This window comes from Ursus arctos, unplaced genomic scaffold (assembly GCF_023065955.2).
Source record: "Ursus arctos isolate Adak ecotype North America unplaced genomic scaffold, UrsArc2.0 scaffold_14, whole genome shotgun sequence".
Lineage (NCBI taxonomy): Eukaryota > Metazoa > Chordata > Mammalia > Carnivora > Ursidae > Ursus > Ursus arctos.
The window spans coordinates 1,072,812-1,091,670 of record NW_026622808.1 but is presented as its reverse complement, the minus strand read 5'-3'; the positions used below and the strand labels follow the sequence as shown (position 1 = coordinate 1,091,670).

Below are 18,859 nucleotides of genomic sequence, written 5' to 3'. Positions count from 1 at the left end.
GGCCCCTGCGTGTTAACACACAGGTGCCCTGCACTGACAGAAGCACGGATGAACACTTAATAGCCCCTCTGTGCGTCCCGATGCTGCCAGACATTTGAACAAACTTGACCTGGTTTTCCTTACTCTTCTGACAGTCCTGTCAGGAAAAAGCCATGATCCCCACTGTCCAAAGGGGAAACTGAGGCTCAAAGAAGAGGAAAAAGTCCTTGCTTGTGGCCAGTGCTCTCATGTGCTTTTGGGTGTGGCTGACCTAAGGTGGGGTGTCCTCCTCTCCAAAAAGCCCGGCCTGGGCACAGGGGAGTGTGTGGAACAGGAAGGGACAGGGCAGGGGGCCACCCTTTTGAACAGCTGGGTCCCTACACATTTGCCCAAGCACCTATCACTATGAACCATGACAACACTTGATTCTGGGGTGTAAGCTGAGGGCCACCTGGTTTATTATTATTAGGCTACTTTCTATTCCTGCAGCCTTTGTGAGGCTGACTGGGGGTGAGATAACTGGGTGAGGCAGAGTGTGACAAGGCCCAGCATTTTTTTCCAGAAAGGTCTTGGTGGCATATACCCAGGAATATGGGTACACGGTGGCCAGCCGCAGGCACTAAGAGGCACCTGTGGCTGGTCTGCTATGGAACTGTCAGCCACTTTATGGGGGACAGTGAGAGGGAGGGGAGGCGGCCCTGCCCAAGATGGCGAAGGTGACAAGAGTCAGACCAGAGCCGCCCAGCGAGTCACCTGGCTCCCCACATGAACGGATACCGCAGCCTTACACCCTGTGCAGCTTTGACCTCAGAAAGGGACAATCTCAGGAGTGCCACGGAGGACAAGAAGGCCTGTCCTTGACCTCTCAGCTCCCCAGGGGCATGCAGAGGGAGGACCCCTCATCATGGGAGTCAGGGGCAGCTGGGAGCTAGGAAGGGGGTGCAGTCTGAGGCTTGGGGTTGGAGAACTGGGTCCAGCCTGGGGTCCCTAACTCCTGGCTCTGTGACCTCAAGCATGTCACTTCTCTGTAAAACCGGAACCACAAATGCTGATTTTCAGGATCTGTGTAAACAACAGGACCAGTGCCTAGCACACCAGTGGGGATCTAAGGAGCCTGGTGGCTGCCACCCAGCTCCTGGGACCTCACGGAGCACCACCTGGGGGCTGGGGGAGGCAGGGTCATGGTGGCCTTTAAAATTCGAAGGAGAAGCTCAAATCTGCCTTGGGCATACGCCCCTAACACCTGGCCACTCGGCCCCCCCTCCCCAGGTGCGCTCCCCTCCGTGGGCTGTGCCCTGCAGCCAGACCCTGCCCCATTCTCTCCATTCTCTGGTCTCAGTCTCAGCCTTCCCGGCCGGGGGATGTGAGCAGGAATGGCTCAATCAGGATATAATCGTTTTTAATTAACGTGCGGATCATTTCACAGGCTGATCTCCTTGGAGACCAGAGGGAAGACGGTCTTTTAAGATTTTCTTTTGCCTCTCCCCCCTTTCCAGTTGAAGGCCGCCCCCCCTTCACCCACCCAGCCGCAACCTTGAAAGCAGCACAAAAGCCTGCTGCTTGGATCCCTCTTGGGGCCATTAGGAGGAAAGTGTGTGCTCACACACAGACAAACACGCACGTGCCCAGGCTCAGGGGCACGCTCTCCCCCCACCGGAAATGCACAAATGGGATCAGAGACTCACAGACATATGCACACACCCACAGACATGGCACACGCAGGGATACACACAGATTCGCACACACACAGACATGCATGCAGGCACACGTGCCGAGCTGAAAGACACACAGACCCCTTAAGATACAACAGGGTCCAAGGCACACGCACGTGCACACACACACACCCAGGCTGGCAGGCAAACCGACCTCCACACAAACAGGCTCAGACACACAGACACGGGCACACGCAGGCACGCATGTGTGTACGCATGCACAGGGACGCACCCAAGCACACACACACCACAGAAATGCCCAAATAACTCACACTCATGGAAGGGCTGCACTTAACCTCGACAGCCAGCTGGCGTCCTGGCAGTGGGGAACAGAAGGTCTCTGTCCTGGGATGGGAAGTCCGAGCCACGACCACCTTGCCCCCTAGAAGCACCCAGGGCCCCAGCCCCCTCCCTGGGCTGCCCCACAGAAGCCTCTGAGGTCTTGCCTCCCTGCCAGCCACCTGGTCTGGAACCTTCTGATTCCAGAGCCCTGCAAACAGCTGTTTCACTCAGCCCTCACAGAGCCCACCCCGGACATCCAGCCTTTCCTGGCCACGCAGCGTGGGCCAGCCCTGACACTTGCACTGGGAGAGCCGGTCCCCAGCCTCTCCCCTGGGTGCTCAGCAAGGCTGGGGGGAGGGGGCTAACTCTCTTCTTTCATTTGCATTTTCTTCCCTCCTGACCTCCCCTCCCTCTTTTCTAGTCCCTCTCTATCTCTCCTCCCTCCCCTCCTTTCCTCTCTTTTCCTTTCCTGGGGCGGGGCGGAGGGGGGGGCGTTCCTGAGGTCAATCTAAGATCAGAAGAAGTTGAAGATGGTCCTTCCCCACTCCCCCACAGTGGATATCTGGGCCAACACCTGCCCCCAGCTCCTGAACAGACCCTGGGCTAGGTCTTCAGAAAAGTAAACTGAGGCACAGGGATAAGGGCACAACTACTGGGATCCTCTGACATCTGCAGTCCCACCCCTCTTACTGCACCTGTTTTGGATCCTCGAATTCTCCTTCTGGAGACTGGGATGGCAAAGAGGAAGGAGGAGTTTTGAGAGGGGCAAAAGCCACAGGCTAGGAACTTCGGTGGCCCCAGAATCCATGGACGGGGCCACTGTGCATGACACAGAAAGTATGTGACAGGTTTAGGAACGTATCTGGCGTTCCAGCTGGTGGCGCCAGGGGCAAGCTGGGTGCTTCTCCTCTCTTGGGGTCTCAGGGCCCCCCCATCTGTGAAATGGACAAGGTCAGCCTAAAAGATCCCTAGGAACTCTTGTCACAAGCAGAAACCAAAATGGCAGATGAGTAGCTGGTTCTCGGCGGCTGCAAGGCTGTGTGACCTTGGGACTCACTTCCCCTCTCTGGGCCCCAGTTTCCTCCTCTGTCAACGGAGGGGGCCAAGACAGGTGATTCACTGCCAAGGCTCTTTTCCGTTCTGACAGAAGGTTCTAGATTGTGAGGAAGGAAGGAGAATAGTGCCCCACTTCTGGAAAAATGAGAAGCCCATTTCTGCCACTGCAGGCACGTCGGAGTCTTCTGCGTCAGCAACGTCATTTGGAGGAAATCATCTTAAACATCACCAAAAAGTGCTCTGTGCGAAATATATCCGCTACCTCCCTCATCAGGAGCATCCAGAACGTTGAACAAAAGGGGAATGTTAAGTAAATGATGGCACCTCCAACCCGATTGGAAAAGCCTGAAGACATTACCCGGGCTGTTTATGAAGAGTTGGTTACAAAACAGGAAAAGGCTCCTGTTAGCGCCAACGAGAAGACAGCAGGATATACATCTGAATACAGAGAATGGCCACAAAGTCTTTAAAAAACAAACCAACCACGGAGCCCAAAAAAGACTGCGAAGTACATCAAAATATTAACATTGTCATAGCCTGCTGTCAGTAACCTTGTTTCTCTTTCTCTCTGTTTCAGATTTTTCTCTGAACCGCATTTTAAAATGTATATGTCGGAAAGGCTGCTTTTTTTAAAATGACTAAATGCCTCCAATTGAGAAACTTTCCCCTTTCTCATTCATTCATTTGTTCATTCATTCATTCATCACTGATTCATTCACTCCTGTGTTTGTCCAGCCAGAGCGGAGTGCCCATCGTGTGCCAGGCCCCAGGGCTCTGAGATCTGCAGGGAACACTTCTCACCTGCAGGAAACAAATGCGTGTGTGTGTTGGGGATTGGGGGAGGGGGAGACAACCCCACAAATAACTCTACACCCTAGAGCACTTGTCCCATAATAGGGCCACCGAAGGAGCAGAAATCAATCCTGCCGGTTTCAGCCCTGCCTCCCCCTGGCCTCAGCCAGGCCTGCCCCTCAACTGCTAGGGTCTCATGGTCTAGCCTATGGATCAGAAACCCACCCTTAACGGCCAAGCCTCCAGCTGTGGATGGTTAAGGGTCGAGGTGGGGAGGTGGGGAGCCAGGCAAGGCATAGAAACCCACCCCCACCCCCAGCCCAAGGGCCATTCCACTTCAAGTTCCCTAACCCTGGCCCCTAACCCCTTTTCCCTCAGGGCCACAAGGCGGCTACATGGCCGCTGTACCCTCTCTGGGCTCTGATTTCTGCTTCCCCCCCAAGGTCCCTGAACAAGGCACCACCCAGCCAGGTCCTGTCCCGCTGCCTGCCGCTGCCGAGAAGGGAAGCAGAGAGTATGGAATCTGCTAGCTCCTGTCAGCCAGTGTCACGCTGTTAGCACGTCAAAGGGTCCGACAGTGTGTCCCTGCTGTGTGGGGGCTGACAGATTTCTGGGGAGGGTTAACTCTTTGTGTTCTTTGACCAAGCCACAGAACAGCCTGAAAAACTGTCCGCCACTGCCCCCCACGGTGCCTCCCCTCTCCCCCAGGAATCCCCTTTTTAAGTAGGGAGAAGGATCTCCTTCCCTTGCCTGGGTTGCCAGTTTAGGGGGTCCCTGGGCATGGCTCCCTACCCCGGGAAGAGAAAGAGGAGGAGCCCCCTTTAGCTCCCTCCGATGCTCGCCTGGGAATCCAATTAAGGCAGATTTCCATTGACTCTTCTCGGCCCCCACTCCTGTTCCAACTAGCCCTTCACGCGTTCCACACCCCCCCCCGGCCCCCAAAGGAGCAAAAGGATCTAGGCGCTTAGAGTGCTGAGAAGCTTCTGACCCTGCGACCCCTACTTTGCGCTGAGCCCCCCCCCCCCAGGACTGCGGTCCCCAGAAAAAAATCTCTGGTCTAGCAGTCCCCTCCCATGGCCCCAGTGGGAAAAGGAGAAGTTCCCACACTCCCCTCCCCCTTTCTCCCCCTCCCCCCCACCCCCGAGGGAGGGGGCGAGGCGTCCGGATCTCCGGGTCACCGGAGCAGCGTCTGCTGTGGATCGCAGGAGACAAACACTCCGTCACACACACACACATCACCCTCGGGATCACCTCTGAAGCCCGCATTGTACAGGAGGGGAGGAGGCCGAGTTGCGGGGAGGAGGCTGAGGTTAAGGGGGGCCTCCGACGTGCCTGAAGTCACCAGCCAATCAGCAAGCCCAAGAGGGGCTAGAATCCACGACCCCCGGCCGAGAACCCCACCTTGCCCCCGCCCCCTCCCCCGCACAGCGCCATCCGACGTCAACGTCTCTAACCCAAACAAGCCCCTCCCCCAAGAAGTCCTCCCTCCCCCTCCCCCTGCTCCGGGTCAGCGGCCCCCAGAGAGACCCAGCTACGACCCCCACCCCCGACGACAAGGCGCGAGATTTCATTGTCAGCCTGGCCACTCAGGCGCGCGTGAGGCGGGGGTGCAGGGCAGGGGGGCCGTGTGGCAGGCTATGGCGCGGAGAGTGGGGAGGGGTCTCCAGGGGAAGTGTTCGAAGCGGCTCCTCCAGCTCTGTCCAGATCCGGAAGCTGCCGAGGGAGGGAGGAAGGCGGGGGTGGGGAGAGCGCGACCTTAAGCGCTCGCAGGCGGCGAGGAGGGGCCGCGGCGGCCGGAGGAAGCGCCCGGAGGCGTCGGGGGCGCCGAGTCCCCGGGGAGGCAGCGCTCTCGGGAAGTTTCCCACCGGTTGCCTGGAGCAGGACAGGGTGCGCAGACGGCCCTCCCCGGCCAGACCGGCTCCAGCGCGCAGATTGCGAACTTAAGCAAAACTCCTTCCGTCTCCGGCGTCCCTCACCTTCCCATCAGCGGCCACCAGCCCCGCCATCTCAGCCCCCAGCCTTCCACCGGTGCCACAGTCGCCGAGACCTCTCGCCAATGTATTGTGGAGGAAAGGGGAGGGGGAAGCCCCAACACAACCAAACTGCGGCCGCACGCACACACGCGCGCACACACACACACACACACAAAGAAAAAAAAAAAAAGAAAGAAACAAAAAAAGAAAGAAAGAAATTCCTTCTCCTGAGACCGATTCCCTCAACCGGCGTGGAAAACCCCCAAACAGGCAAATCTGCAACTCCAGCCAAGATCGCGGCGCGGCGGGAGGGGTGCCCGCGGCCGGCGGCCACCACCGCCGGCAGCCCCAGCTTTGGGGCAGGTCCGAGCGCGGCGGCGGCCCGGGGGCTCCGGGAGCCCTCGCGCCCCAGAACGGCCCCCCGAAGACACAAAGCTCTGCCGCCAACAATACCTGCGGGCTCCTCCTGGATCTCCCGGGCGCCGGCGCTGCGCGTCTCGCCGTCTCCCTCTCCCCGCGCCGTCTCTCTCCTCCTCCTCTCGCGCGCGCTCTCCCCCTCGCCTCTTCCAGAACGCGGCGGCCAGATGAGATCCTTGGGAGAAAAAAATGTGAGCGCTCGCACGATTCCTTTCTCTCCGCCCGCCGCTCGCGGCGGCACCGGGCTCGCTCCTTTCTCCCTCGCGCTCCCGCGCGCGCCGCGCCTCTCGCGCCCCGCGTTTCCTTCTCAGCAGCCCCTGCGAGCGCCCTCAGTAGCCATTATTCACGGGCCACCGGGGGACAGGAGGTAATTAGAGACCGCCCCGTGGCCGCATCCACTCGGCAAGCGCGTTGCGGGCGCGGGGTGCGCGCGGGGAGGGGCGCGCGACGAGGGGGCTTGGCTGCGCGCAGCCCGCGCCCCAGACGCGGGGGAGGGGAGGAGGAGGAGGGGGCAGGGAGGGAGGAGGCGAGGGGAGGAGTGGTGAGCTCCGGTAGGGAACCGGAGGAGGGGGCGCCGGGGAGACGCTCCCGCGGCTCTCACCGCGGGGGCTCGGGGTCACCGGCTAGGAGGCTCCGAGGCGCTTTGGGGGTGGGGGTGAGTGTCTGTGTGTGTGTGTGTGTGTACGCGAGCGCGCGCAACCGCGCGCGCGTGTGTGTCAGAGATAGAAGGGGAGGGAGGGAAACGCTTTAATATTTTTCCAGTGACTTACGAGCCCGTGGGTGAGCTTTTGGCTCCGCGATTAGGTCCGTGTGTGCACCGGTGTGGCTGTATATTTCTGGTCTGTCCTACGTGTGAATGTCACGGGGTTTGGGGGTCTGGCTACGAGCCTGTGAGTGTGTTGCTGGGTCTCGGAGGAACGGAGTGATGGGGTGCCTGCGTGGAGTTGTTTTTGTGCGCGATCGTTTATAGAGGGCTGTGACTGCGTGGGTGGGACTGCGCCCATGTGGGGCTGCGTGTGTCCGAGGGGCTGTGTGTCTGTGTGAGGTTGTGTGTGTAGGGTTGTGTCTGCGTGGGCCCGAGTGTGTCTCAGGGGTGTTGTATATCTTTGTGGGCTTGTTTGTGAGTGGGATTGCGGTTGTTGGGGTTGTGGGTCTGCGTGTGTAGGGGGTAGTACGCCTGTGCAGGGCTGTGGGTCGACTAGAGGCTGTGGTGTGTGTCTGCAGGCGGTCTTGTGTGTGGCTGCGTAGGGCTGTGTTCTGCGTGCGGGTCTGAGGCCTGGCGGGCGCGGGGGGCGGGAGGGGGGCTCCGCGTGGTGTCGGGGATGGCACCGCCGCAGAAGAGCCGCTTAAGGCGCGAACAGGCTGCGCTGGGGTCGGGGCGCAGCGCGAAGAGTAGTGGCGGAGGAAGGGCGGGGAGAGAAGGCGGAGACGAGGGGGCCTTCATCCCGCGCCCCCCCCCCCCCCCGTACCAGAAACGCAGCTTGGAGATCCTGGTACTTGCCGGCTCCGTGGTCCTAGAGGCACTGGGTTTGGGGGACCCTGCTGGGCGGGGGAGACGCCTATGGGCTGGGGGCAGCGGGAACTGAGACTCGGGAGATCCGGAGCAGCCCAGAAGTGCGCGGCGAGGGCTGCCTGAAGAGGCGGGTAGCAGTCTGGAGGCGCAGAGGACTGGGCCAAGACAAAGAAGCGCGGGGCCGGGGCCTCAAGGCGGGACCGCACCTCCAGGTTCCCCCCGCGGCGAAGGGGCAGCCCAGCCTGCGCGCTAAAGGCTGTCGCGCGGAGCCCCGCGGCGGTGGCGCATCCCCTCTTCGCCCTGGTCCGGGAGCCGCCACCGGGAGCAGCTCCAGAGCCCTCCGGGCACGGAATTACGCGCCCCGGGAGGGGCCGCGGTTGTGGGGGGGGGGGTTCAGAGCGTAGCAGGCGGGCGCCGCGCCCCGGGGCTGTGATTGAGAGCTCGACTAGCCCGCCCCTCTCCAGGCGGCTCACCGCCCACGCAGCCATTCATTCATTCATCTCTCCGTCTCTCCATCTACCCACCCTTCTATCTATGCACGTGTCCGACCTATCGTCCGTTCACCCAATTATCGCGCCAGGGATCACACAGACGTGTCAGCCCTGGCTCTCTCCACTTTCTCCTGCTTGCCAGTCTTGTTTGTCTCGCTCTCCTTGCCCCCCCCCACCTCTGCTCCCCGCTCAGGGCCCCCTCCGTTCTGCCAAGAGGGGAGGAACGCACCCACGACCTCTATCACACTTAGGTTTTGCTGTTCGGTGATTGCCCGACTTCCTCTATTAACCCCCCACCCTGCCGCTACCAACCTCTCCATACATGCTACACTCCACTCCCGCAGCAATTATGAGCCAACTGGGTGTGGGGAGTGTCCTCCCCACCCTGCCCTGCCCTCCCTGGAGCCTTGTGGCTCCTTAGAGAGGGCCGTGGCAGGCAACACATCTCTACCCACTGCTTGAGTGCTTCCCTCAGCCCAACCTCCTCCAGGCTGGGGTGAGGGAAGGCGGGAATGCAGACTAGAAGGGGTTTCATGATTGCTGTGCCTCAAAGGTCTTCGGGTAAGGGCGTCCAAGGCTGTGCGGTGGCTTGAACAGTCACTCCCAAACCTACCATTGGTACAGAGTCAAATGGGAAACTAAAAACACAGATTCCTAGGCTCCAGCCCAGACCTAACCAACCCAAGTACCCAGAGCCTTTGCACATGCTGTTCCCTCTGCCTAGGAATCAAAGGCTTCCAGCTAGGCTTGGCAATCACTGGCCTGGAACATCTTACAGCCTACCCAGACTCCTGAGTGTGGATGCCTAGGGGCAAAGGGGAGGCCTCCCTCCCAGAAATGGACCCTAATGTGCCCTCTGGGCTGATCGCTAGCTCAGCTGGTAAGGATGCAGCAAAAACAGGGCATCGGTGGGCACCACTCCCAGCCAGCAAGCTTGGGCAGCCCATCTCCTCTGTGGGCTCGAGTCTTCCCATCTCTAGAGTGCAGGCTACTTGATCCCTGTCTTTGGTGATCTGGCCTGGGAATCAGGGTCACTCAGTCCTGAGGCTGAGGAGAGGCCCACTATGTGCACCATCAGACAAAAAAGCCCAAATCCCTGCTGGGGACCACCAACCCAGTCAGACTGGCCTGCAACCCCTATCATGGTGCTGCCTGACCCTCAGCCTCAAACTGTCCCTGTCACATCCTGATTCAGCCACCTCGTCCACAGCCGCAAGGTCCAGACTGGCAGGTATGGGTGTGAGGATGGTAGCACGTGCGCCCTTCACGGGGCGGGGGGGGGGGGGGGCGGCAGGGACAGGCTCCCCTCCCCTCCCTGGTTTCAGAGTGATCAGAACCATCTGGTGAGAGCCCATACAATCAGGCCCCCGCTGCCTCTCTGACCTCATGCCCCTCCCCCTTACTCACCACTTTGTCTTCTAGATGTTCCCTGAGTTCACCAGACACAGGGCCTTTGCACTTGCTTGTGCCTCCGCCTGGAATGCTCATCCCCACCTTCTAACGTACCATATAATGTATTTATTTAGGTATTTTGTGGTTATTTTTGTCTGTGTGCTCACTGGCACTCCCTCCTGTACCTGGAACGGTGCCTGACACACATTCAGTTAAGTGTTTGTTGAATGAATAAACGAGTCAATGAATGAGTGAATGAGGCTGACCCAGCCCGGGGCTTTCTCCTCTTTGAACCAGCAGCCCCTCTGAAGAAGAATGGGGGAAGCGGCTGGACAACATCAGGACAAGGATCGGTCACATGACTGACACATCGGCGGTCACTCAGGGAGCACCCTGCATGGATTCTGCACATGTCCTAAGGGTTTGGAGGAATGACGTGGTGGGCTGGCTTGTCCCAAAGGAGAGCCGAGCCCTTCCTCTGTTGCAGGGGTCTCTCTGTCATTCTGGGCACAGTGTGGCAGAGGGGTCCAGATTCACATTTGCCAAAGGCGGATGGAAACCCCTTCCACGAGTATTATCACGGACGGTCATCAAGATAAGTCCTGCAAGGGCGGGGGGGGGGGGGGTCTGCTCATCTCTGAAAGGAGAAACCCAGGCTGTAGAGCCATCAAAGGACTCAGCAAGGGGGGGGGGGGTCTGCTCATCTCTGAAAGGAGAAACCCAGGCTGTAGAGCCATCAAAGGACTCAGCAAGAGCACACAGGAGGACATTCTGATCCCCACCTCACAGTTGTGGGAGAAATCCCGCTCACCTGCTACAGAGCAGGGCTCAAGAGGCATTTAGCAAATGAGTGAATGAAGAAGACAGAGGGTCAAGATTCAAACGTAGGTCTACATGGCCTCCGGGCCCTTGCTTGTTCCATCGGACCCTCCTGGCAGGATTCCACGGGATCACGCTGGTAGTACCCGGCACACAGCAGGTGCTCCATAAATGCTGAGGGGATGACTGGCAGGGGAGGCTGCCTGCCTGGCGGGCTCCCTGTTCCAGCCAGGGGTTTGACTCCAGGGCTCACCACTGAGTCCTGCCCCAGGCTCTGTGGGGAGAGGGGGTCCCCCATGCTTGGCTGGCTGGCGGGAGGGTTTTATGGGCCAGGGTGGGAGTGCTCACAGGTCTCAAAGGGCCAGATGCTTCCTGGTGAGGTGTGGCTCTGTTCAGGAGAGCCTGGCCTGGACAGGTCACCCTTTTGCTTTCCTGCAAAGCGTGTGTCCAAATACCATCCCAGGGTCAAATAATAAACGGGGGCCAGGGAGGAGACCCCACACAGGGGCCTGGGGAGTCAGTGGGGCAATAGCGATCAGCGGGGCTGCCAGATGTTAGGCTCACTGACAGGCCTCCAGGGACAGGGGTTAGCCGGGGGCCACCCAGGTGGGCACAAGAGGCAGAGAAGAGGCGTCTGGACACTACCAGCCAGGCCAGGCAGGTGCCATGAAGACAAAGGACAAAGAAGTCACGTTCAAGGTTAGCCCTGGTCTGGTAACCCCCAGTCCCTCCTGGCCTTGAGATGCCCTGGCTCTCCAAAGAGAGGACAGAGTGCCTGGCATTTGACCAGCACGTCTGCAGGCCCCGGGTCAGAGGTGGGCCAGGCAGGTTTCAACATCTCTCTTATACATATTTACAGAGTAGTCAGCCAGCGATTTCAAATCTTTATCTTTCCCTCACATCGGTCTCCCCGACCCCCATTTCAAAGACTGGGTCACCGAGTCCAAACAATCGACTTGCCCAAGGTCACAGAGCTTGCATATAGCAGAAGTATTCATCCACTTGCCCAGGGGATAATTTACTGAGCACCTACTATGTTCGAGGCACTGTTCTATGTGGAGGATTCAGAGCAAGGAACAGGACAAAGCTGCTGTTCTCTGTGGTCGTGAGTCAGACAAGAAACAGAATGAATGGGTAAATTATACAGTATGTTACATTTAGGCAAAAAAAATAAATAAAGCCAGGGAAGGGGACTGGGAGCATCTGGGGCAGGGCTGTGTTTTCACATTGGGTGGTCAGGGGACTTGCCCTTGAAAACATTTGGGAACAGACTTGAGAGACTAAGGTGGTAGGGCCTGTAGCTATGTGGGGGGGGGGGGGGGAGGTGTGCAGGCGGAGGGGACAACAGGACAAAGGTCCTGAGGCAGAAGCAGGGTGAGAGTTTTCATGGACCAGCAGAGGCTGGTGTGGCTGGAGCTGAGCGGCAATGGGGCAAGGGGGAAGAGATGGGGACAGAGAGGTGACAGGAGCCACACCATAGGACCTTGAACACCTTAGTAAGAACTTTGGCTTTTATCGGGGGTAAGATGAGGTGTCTGTGCAGTGTTCGGAGCAGAAGAGGGACATGCTCTCCCTGAGGTCCTCACAGTATCCCCAGCTGCTGTGAAGAGAGCGGACGTGGGGCCGGGGCGGCAGCAGGGAGGCCAGTGTGTCGGCCCTGCGGCCATGCAGGTGGACGAGGACAGGGCCTGGCCAGGGTGGGGGTCATGGAGAGCTGGGAAGGCGTGGGATTCTGTATTTATTTGGGGGGCAGGGCTAACAGGACTAGCTGGTGCATCTGGCCTGGGCCACCAGAATGGTCTGGAGCAGGTTCCCCAGGGGAGGGGGGGAGGGCAGGTCCTTAGGAAGGAACAAACCTGTCCCATCTGACAGGTTCATGAACTTCATGCCAGTGTGCTGGTTTAGACAGCTGCTGAAGAGGCCCCATTTTTATCAGATGGACCGGGAGCAGTGTGCCCTGCCAAGTTACTTTCCCACTCCGAGCCTCAGTTTCCCCTTTTAATAAGCATGTCAGTCCAGGGCAGCCGCCGAGGACCTGATGTGCCTTCCCTCCCTTGTGGTTCCTGTTGTTACCCCAGACGGATGGAGTGAATCCACTCCGTAGATCTCTACCCCGGAGTGCCTTTCTGGGGCGCCCACCAAGTGCCAGGCATTGTTGGGGGCACAGGGGAAACAGCCCCCCCCCCCAGTCTTCCTGGGCTGGTGTGGTCACTAAGCAATTCCAGTACTGTTACTTTCTGTCCCCACCTCCCAAAACCCTCTACCGCCCAGCTCGTCCTAAGAGCTGGGCCACCATGTGAGACCAAGAGCAAAACACTTGAGAAAATGTTTTTCTTTGTAAGCAAAGAACTTGATGTTTCAGCTGGGGGTGGGGGATCAGCATTATATATATCCAAGTTCCTTTCAACTTTCAGAACATTTTCAAACACACGGTGTGCCCCCCCCCCCCAAGATGCCAGGGAAGGCAGTAGAAGTCAGATGAAGATCTGGGGTCTCCCTATTTAGGGTCTGGCCAAAGCCCAGGCAGGAAAAAGGCCTGGGGGCAGGAGGTGCGCACTTCATGATCCCCCCCCTCCCCCGCGCTGGCCCTGTGGCCCTACGGGGGCTGGGCTGGGGTCTGCCCTGCAGGGTCTGCAGAGACCAAACCAGTTCCTGCCTTTGATCTGCACGACCTTTGATCTCTGCTGTCTGTGGCTTTCTCTGCCATCTGTCTGTCCATCCATCCTTCTTTACTAGGCTGTGGGAGGCCACCACCAGATGAGGTCATACAGCTTTAGACTCAGATGGGGGCAGACCCACCCACTGTGGGATCCCCTTCACTGGGTGTGGGCTTCCGAGGAGGAACGTCGTGGGTGGGGGGCACATGCTCTCACCCTGTAGCCCCCTCAGCCTCAGTCTCCTGGGCGCTCCAGGCCGGTGTCGCCCCAGCGCCCCCCCCAACCCCCAAGGGCAGTCACCTCCCTTTCTCAGCATCTGGGTGCAGGAGAAGGTGCTGAACTTGTGTCCCTGGGCTGGGAGGAGGCAAGGCCCTGCATTCAGAGGATGGCGGCTGAAAGCAGGGCTGGGGGTGGGGGGGATATATGGGGGAAAAGAGGGGGGTTGCAAGGCTGGAAAGGCAGAGAGAGGAGGGACAGAGGGAAGGAAGAGGGGAGGAGGCTGAGGGGTAGGAGATGAGTGGAGGCTACCAGAGCAAATGCAGGGGAGAGGAAAGAAGGGTTGACAGAGCAACAGGAATGAGGGGAGGGGAGGGCACCAAAGAGACCTGGGGAGAGGCACTTGGACTGCCAGGTGGCATCTCCGCGGGCTGGGGAGGGCCTGCCCTTGCTCTGCATTCTCCTCTTCTATCCTGGGTCCAGAGGACACCCCTTGGTTCCTGGCTGTGACCAAGGCCGCCAATTCCCCGCACACGTGGCCTGGCTGGGATCTCGTCATGGCCGTGGGAGCAGCCCAGGGCAGTCACGGGAGCCTTCTTGCCTCTGAGCTCCTACCTCTCAAGCAGCTGCAGCCCAGGGCTCAAGCCCGTCTCCTTGGCCAGGGAGCCACCGAAGGACTGGGGGCCCTGTCCGGTCCTCCGTGTCAATACAGAGGGCCCCCTGAGCCCAGCCACTGACTGACCCTTAGCCGCAGCCACATTCTGACCGTTGACCCCAGGCACAGTATGTGCCCCCTACCCCAACCCCAGCCCTAGACTGACCCCTGCACTCTGGAAGAATGGACTTCTGACCCCAACCACAGTCCCCAGCCGTAGACCAACATCTGGCCCTTGCTATAGATTGACCTGTGACCCCAGCCCCAGCCCCAGCCCGAGCCCGGATGCTGGCAGAGGCACTCTGCCACGCTGGCGACCATCCCATGGACATATGCCACCAGGCCACTGGGGACCATGTAGGAGGAGAGAAGGGACCCAGCTCAGAGCCCTCCCACCCCTGAGGTAAGGAGCACCATCAACCCCGGACATGGCCCACGCTGAGGCCTCAGGTCAGGCGGTGACCAAGGAGGGCCTGTGGCCCCTGACACTTTCCCCAAGCAGAGTTGACTGTCGCTGAGCAGCAGGCCTGCCTGGGCCAGAGCAAGCAAGCCAGACAAACACACAGACATACTCAGAGCCGGACAGACCTACACACCCAGTCGGACCCGCCAGCTCAGCCCTGAGATTCTCGCACACAAAAACATACGTGCAAAGACACACAGATGTAAACCAAAGACGCACAACCAGACACGCACAACCAGACACACCCAGACCGGCCCCACCCCGGCCCCTTTGCACTGGGCCACACAGCTCCTCCGGCCCAGGCTCAGGGGCTCCCCAGGGGCCCAAGAATGGGAATGACTACAGCTCCTCGGCTTCCTCTCCTTCCAAGAGGATGTGGAACCTACCCTGAGCCCCAGTGGCTTCCTCTGCCCGCCTCAAAGAGAACTCGGCGAGAGGGCAAGGATGACTCCCTCCCCTAAACTCAGGGCGGTCGCTGATGCCATTTTTTACTGAGAGGGCTCCCATGTCACACAGCAGATGGGGAGGGGGTCAGGACGCGCATAAACACAGAGGCTCCCCTAGGTGGAGATACCCGGGCACACACATCCATGTGTGTGCACACTCACAGAACCAGAGACAGACGTGTGCTTATCTGCATTCAAGGAAACGCAGACAGGGACACACACAAATGGGACGGCGTAAGGGCCTCCTCTGTGAAGAATACAGACTCACGCCTGCACACACACCTGGGCAGCAGGCACCTGCCTCCGCACATCCTTTGTTCCTGGACCCCAGAGCCCGAGGGTAACTCTGGGGGGCTCAACCACTCCTCAGCTGACCCCTCCAGCCCCTTCCCAGCTCAACCCAGAGCTCCCTGGGCCTCCGCGCCCCCTCTACCTGGTGGCCCTGGGGAGGCTGCCCCCAGGCCTTCTCTTGGCCTCCAGTTCCCGACCCCAGCCAGCTGAGGACCCCCAAAGTCCCGTCTGATGGACCTGGGTTTGCTACGGCATGCCCTTTATCTTTGGCACTAGTAGGCCAACTCCCTCCCAGTCCTGTCACCTCGGCCTGTCAGCCTCAGAATGCGGCAAGAGACCCAGGCCCAGCTTAGCTTCTCCCAGGCCAAGTGAGTCCCAAGGAACGTTCAAACGGAAAGCCCTTTTCGGGGGTCCCTGAATCTGCAGAGATCCCCTCTGGAAGCAGAGAGAAGAAACTGCTGATGAAGGAGGAGAGGAGGGGTGGGAGGGATGCTAATTGTGCCGTGTGAATTTTTTACCACATGAATGTATGAGGAGGAGGAGGAGGGGAACTGGGAGGGGGGAGGAGGGAGGGGAGAGAGGAGGAGGGGATTATTGTTCTTGTGCTCTTCCTCCTAGTTTGGCTTCATCCCCACATTCCCAGTGGAACCCAGGTGACTGTGCCACGGGGCAGGGGTGGCGTGCGGAGAGGGTACTCCCTCTGCGAAGCTCCCCCATGGAATCCTCCCAGAAATCTTCTGAGGGAGGTGTCTTGAATGGAAACAGCCTCAGAGAGGAGAAGAGAGAGCACAGGTCTGAGTGACTTCGGGGGAGCACCTGAACCACTGCCTTGGCTCGGGAGCTGTTCTCGTTCACCTGTTACACCCTGGAACCCAGCTCAGGGCGGTCTAGCCTGGGCACAAGTGTGGAGGAAGGGAGTTGAACCCCTGGCTTCAGAAGCCTGCCTGGGCTCTGACTTCCAAGAGAGTTACCAGGTGATGAAGTCACAGCTCCCAACCTCCCCTAAGCCAGGAAAGGCGCTGCCTCTGCCCTCCCCCATGGCAAGCCCAGCCCTGCCACATCTTGGCTGTGTGTCTCTGGGCGGCTTTGCACCCTCTCTGGGTGGAGAGGTGATGCTTCTGCTCCTGCTTCCCTCACGGGGAAGGGGCTGGAGAGGGGCTGGAAAGCAGCCTTCTAAGCTGTAATCTTTCTCCTTAAATTTAGCACAAGGTTTACGGACCGAGACCAGGAGAATCCTCCCAAGCCCAGCCCCCCAGACGAGGCAGCTACAAGGGGCCTTCACTCGACCGACTGACAGGGCCAAGAGCCAAGTTCAACCAACCACTAATAGGATGTCCTTCCAGCCCTGTTTCCATACATTTCTGTGGTGGAGAGGACTGCGGTCAACTTTCTTAGACAATCCATACCACTCCCAAAATGTGTGACAAGAGATTCATACCCAGCTGCTTCGCATTACATTTCTGAGCCCTAGATTTTGTCACCGTTAAAATGGGAGACCGGCAAGGCCTGGGTTGTGCTGAGGATGAATGAAAATCTGTAGGTCAAAGTCACTAAGGAGGTTTGCCTCATCACGGACCCTTGACAAATGTTAGTTCTGATGGCGCTGGGATAAGTACCAAGTTTCAATTTCGTGGTGATGGTCTGAACATTTCATTCAGAAATCCTGCTGGGTTCTGCTGCTGGGGCCAAGGCCCGCCCGTGCGTTGTCCCCAGCACTGAATGACCACAGACACATGCTCTGGGCTACTCACCCCCGGATCCCTTTACAACCTCCCAACAGCCAAGTGAGGGCCTGGGAGCCCCGTGCTGCAGACCCAGAAACTGGGGCTCAGAGAGGGAGCTTAGGAGGAGTAGAAGCAACAGGAAGACAGATTTCACCTCCATATAAGGAAGAGTTGCTAACAGGCAGAGCTGCCCAGAAATGGAATGAGCGAGCCGCCCTGGGAGGTGGTGAGCGGCCTGTGGCTGAAGGCGTGCAAGCAGAGAAAGGGGGTCTCTGGGTGGAGAGGGCACACAGGCGGCTCAGACACCAGACGGGGGAGGACCACGGGGATCTCTGGTCCTGTGACTTGACCAAGGCCATGTGAGCAGGAATGGAATTCCAGAAGGTCAGGGCTGGGGGCCACAGAAACGCTCTCCTGCTCCAAGCCTGCCACGTGAACGCCCAGCAGACAGAGCTCGACCGGGTGAGCGAGAGGCCCAGGCCTCTGAACCAACTCCCTGCCCGCCCCCCGGATCACACAGCATTGATTTCTCGGAAAGAAATACCTACTTTTAATTTTAAAAGTTGGAAAGTATACAACAGTAGAAAGGAAAAAAGCCCCGGGGTCCCCCTGACCCGGTGACAGTTATCGTTACTATTTCCTTCCTGGCTTCTCCATGGGTATCCATTTTGGTTAGAAGTCCTGGTAGGCTCTGGGAAAAATGTTTTCTTACTGCGATACAATCCTCATACTGTACAATTCGCCCTGGAAACGTGGTTTTTGGTACATTCAGAGAGCTGGACCACTGTCACCATTATTTCATTTCAGAACATTTTCTTGCCCCGCCCCCCAAAGAAACCCATACCCATTAGCAGTCACTCCCCATCCCTGCACCACGCCACGGCCTCTGTCAACCGCTATCTGCTCTCTGTCTTTACGGACAAGTGTACTGGCCTCTTCTCAGCCTGCCTGTGCCTACCCCTGCCCCCTTCAGCCCTTACGGAGGGCAGAGGGAGCCTACCGAAACCTAAATCACATCCATCCCCCGCTCACTTGGAACCCTCCAGGCCTCCTACCTCACACAAGAGTTAAAAACCAAACTTGTACCACAGCCTTCAATCACTGACACAGTCAGACCTCTACCACCTTGACCTCATCCCCTCCCGTTTTCCCCCTCCTCCTTCTGCTCCAGCCACCAGGGCCTCCTTGCAAGCTCCTCAAACACCTCAAACACGGGCCGGCCTCAGGGCCTTTGCACGGGCTGTTCCTTCTACCCACAACATGCTTCTCCTAGATGTCTGCTCTGCTCTTCCCCCCACTAGCCCTGCAGTCCTGCTTTTTCTTCATGACACTTATCATCTGACGCGTCTGTCTTTCTGTCCACTGTCTTCTCCTCCGCTAACATGGCAGCACCATCGCCTGGTGTCCTGTTTGCACCTAGCATGGAGTCGCCATTCGGTGAATATTTGGGCTGTCTCCAACAAAGCAAGCAACATAAGAGGAACAAATGCAAAAACCAAGCGCCCCACAGAGCAGACGTTAGGAACGAGGCCCTCTGCCTGTGGACATGTGCGGTTTCCACCACACTGCGCCTTTTGTTCATTGAGCCAGGGGAGTTCACATAAAAATCCAAATTCCGGTTTCTCTTGAAAACACAGATCTGGTCATCTAGGGCCGCATGCCTGTGTGACAACTGTCAGGAGGCAGTGAGAGGCGGGGCCCAGGGGTGTCGGGGTCCTGGCTCCGGGGTCTGGGGCTGCCTCTGCCAGGGGGCCCTCCCCAGGTCGGAGGCCGTGAGGTCCTGGGAGGTGAATGGCTTGTGATGCCTCAGAGCTCCCCTGTGAGCGTCTCCAGGGGCTGCTCCCCAGCATCTGGGGCCCTGAGTCACCCCAGCCTCATTTCTCACCGGCCTTTAACATCCCAGCCGTGTCAACTGCAGCACCTCCCCAGGCCCCCCAAGCCCTGCCACCCCTTGGCAGCCATTGTGCCCTGTGCTTGCTCT

General features: G+C 58.8%; 1 protein-coding gene across 1 annotated transcript in view; it reads right to left on the bottom strand.

Moving 5' to 3' along the window:
- RAI1 (retinoic acid induced 1) overlaps positions 1-18,859 on the bottom strand; it is a 99,486-nt gene that overhangs the window by 71,188 nt on the left and 9,439 nt on the right. Inside the window, 1 exon segment of the mRNA XM_057311264.1 lies at positions 6,248-6,386. The gene's annotated coding sequence lies outside the window, so the exon portion shown is untranslated.